Source organism: Humulus lupulus, chromosome 1, assembly GCF_963169125.1.
Source record: "Humulus lupulus chromosome 1, drHumLupu1.1, whole genome shotgun sequence".
In the NCBI taxonomy this organism is placed as follows: Eukaryota; Viridiplantae; Streptophyta; class Magnoliopsida; order Rosales; family Cannabaceae; genus Humulus; species Humulus lupulus.
In genome coordinates, this window is record NC_084793.1 from 83,724,172 (window position 1) to 83,727,699 (window position 3,528).

A 3,528-nucleotide genomic window follows, 5' to 3' on the forward strand; every position below is an offset into this window, starting at 1 on the left:
AGGTCCCATACTCTCTTAGCCATGTGACGTGTAGGTCACCTTAGCCTTTCTAGCTTTGGCTCTAAGTAACTAGCCCTTAGACTAGACAAGCGTTTTTAGTTTTCATCGAACTTAAGGTCGGTCCGGCATTAATGCTCATTATGAGTTATTCAATGCAGATGTCGATTAGATCTAATCTTTATCGGCTTGCGTTAAACACGCTACAACCGTCCTTGACTCATAAGTCAATTCCATACAACCAGTGCTTGGTACTACTGCCGACTGGACTAGTAAGTCATAACTTCACAGTCAATACTGACACTGTACGCCCTGGTTTTCCCAATGGGCTGATTAGCAGGCCGAGCTGCGGACTAATCACGATTAGCCCATTAACATCCCCAAGACCGGAGCTCCCATTTTGAGGTCGTATCTTATTAGCTCGAGCTATCCCTGAGGACTCGCCAAGGTCGCCCAGGACTGGGTGAAGGAATCCGAAGGCCGAAGGTTGGGTCAAGGGAGCAGCTCGTGGCACGAGCTATGTATGGAGCTCTGACCCTCTGTAAAGTCAACACACGCAAGATAAACGTGCATATATCTGACATCACGTGTCCGATATCTCCCTGACTTCTCGGACACGTAGCAGGAACGTGCGTGTTCAGATATCCACGGCTGGGTTGGGCCGTGCGGCCCATTATCTCCTTACCTATCGATTTGACCATACTTATGTGTCAGGTTTAGGAATTAATCATGAATGTCACAGAGTTGATATGACAAATAATAAGGTCACGGGATGACCTCCTTACCAACTTCCAGGTGCCTTCTCCTATAAATATGGAGAACCTGGGAGTTGATAGGGGTTGGGAAAAATAGTATCTGAATAGATATATGCTTTGTAACCAAATACCCAGAATATATCAATAATATTGACTAGTGGAGTAGAGGGACTTTAACCTTCGAACCACTTAAAAACGTGTCTTGGGTCACCTAGTTCCTTCTCTAAGATTCTGTATCTGCGACGGTTCTATATTCAGCACTAATCCCTTTCTCTTCTTCTCTTAATTACCTGTTGCCGAAGAACCGCGTCAACAGACACCAATGCCGATCCCTAACTAATAAGTCAGTGCCTTCTCAATGAGGTAATGCAACCAAACATATATCATATGTCAAATATTCAGATATAAGGCATTTAACATGCTTAATCAATAATTAGAAGCATAATTATAATCATGTACAAATACAGAGACTCAAGCTCTGATCAATCTCAATCTCAACATTCATGCTATGCCCTAACCTCATGTATCTTATGCATCACATGCATCACATACTGGGTGCAGTTTTCTTACCTTTGGTCCAAGCACAGGTTACCAATAAATGAGCCACAAGCACGATTCTGATTCCAAGCCCCTAGTGATAACCTAGTCACAACCATAATATAAAACCTCATCAAAATGAGAAATAAAAGGTTCTCGGACCAAGACCTAGCCTTCGAGACATCGAATACTACTAAACCGGGCAGTAGGAATGATCTCAAGGCCTAAGGTCGAGTTCCCACGATCAAAATATCAATTTGGCCACACATAGCCCCAAGCGCCGCTGCCCACTATCCAAGTGTCGCGGCCCCCAGGCCTTTCAACAGCCTCCACCTTCTTCATCGAACCTGGGCCGCAGTGCCCAAGAACTGGGCTGCGGCCCAACCACGAACCAGCCATTTTTCCCCGATTTTACCATTTTAAAACCTTGCAAAAACCTACCCAAACATCTCCAAATCCAAAAATCAAAGTTCCCAAACATCCCCATGATCCAAAACCAACAAAGCCCAAGCTTCAATTGAATCAAAAACTCACCAAAACACAAAGTCCAATTCAAGCTTAAAAACTTTAAAAACTTAGAACTTAAAACTTGAATTACCTCAGATTGAGTTGTTTCCCAACTAAATCCTCTAGCTAATAAGCTTCTAATCTTCCCTAGAATCGCCATGCCTCGATCCTCGCTTGAATCCGATTCCTAGAACTCAAGTTTCCTTTGAAAATGCGATCGGGAGACGAAAATGGAACTTTGAGGGAGAGAGAACTTACTAAACGTTCTTTTTATTTCTTAATAGGTTACTTCAAGCTTAAGTAGCCTCAAACAAATCCTACTGCTCGGGGTCCCGAAAACGTCCCCGGGGGAAAAATAGTCAAAACCTCCAGAATTTCCCCCTAATCTTACTAACTCCCAATTTATCATCAAATATTTATTCCCATTACCCAATAACCCGGTAATGCTAAATATCCCTTGACTCACTCCGAGTCAAGAATAAATCTCGTTGTGACTTTCCCACTAGCTTGCCTCCTAGGATCGTCTTGTGCTGAGTAAACCTAGCATAACCAAATAATATTGAAGCACCACACACATATCACATATATGCCAAATATGCCCAAAATGGCCAAAATATGAAAATCACCCAATTAATTAGAAATGGGTTCACATGCATTTTTAATACACCTAAACATGCATATAATCATTTAATAGCATAATAAATCAATTATGGCCCTCCCGGCCTCCTAATCAAGGTCCTTAACCTTATTAAGAAATTTGGGCAATACAACTATCCCCTCCTTACAGAAATTTCGTCCTCGAAATTTATCTGAACAGTCCAGAATAAGAATTTCCGCACAACTGATTTCAGTTTCCCAGATTGTTCCCTCGACCTCACTATTTCTGTAACATTACCTTAAATCATGGTACACTTTCTTCCTTAGAACCTTATTCTTTCTCTCTCGCATGTGGACTGGCTATTCCTTACAGGATAACTTAACCTCAATCTTCAGATTCTCATAACTCAACTCATGAGTTTCTTTCCAACCCATGTCCTCAACATGAAAATATAGAATACACTATATACAGTTAACAGAGCCAATGATAAGGCCAATCCAAAGTCAACTTGACCGATCCTATTCAGGATTCAAATAGTCATATCAATCTAGGGATTAACTTGCTTTTACCTCTTCACTCCTTTCCATGGTGATACTTTAAGGGAGATACAATTTTCTACTTGGAACTTCATGTTCCTGCATCTCAAATCAACAAAACTTTTCCATTTACTCTGAGAAGCGAGCTTCCAAGCTCCAACCTTTTCAAAAATACAATGATCCCCTGAACCACCTCAGGATCTAGATATAATATCTCATTCATCTTATAACCCTCTCTTCTCTGATTTACCATCATTCTGAGAGTAATAAAATGTGTATTCATTACCTTTTTGCAACCCTTCCAAAACTTGGAAGTAAAATTGAGTCCTCATCTGATAAGATAGACCCCAAATTTCATGAAGGTACACTACCTCTTTCACAAACAGGTCTGAAAACTGATCAGCTGCATTACTTGTCCTTACTAATAGAAATGAACTCACTTGAAATACTGGTCCATAATGACCAAATGCCAACTCATACTGGCCCACTATTCTGGCCAGCCCCACCGCAAAACCCATCGCGATTTTTCCTTATTTCCACTATGGAATACTCAAAGGCTGTAATAGCCTTATTGATTTATGATACTCTAATTTGACCC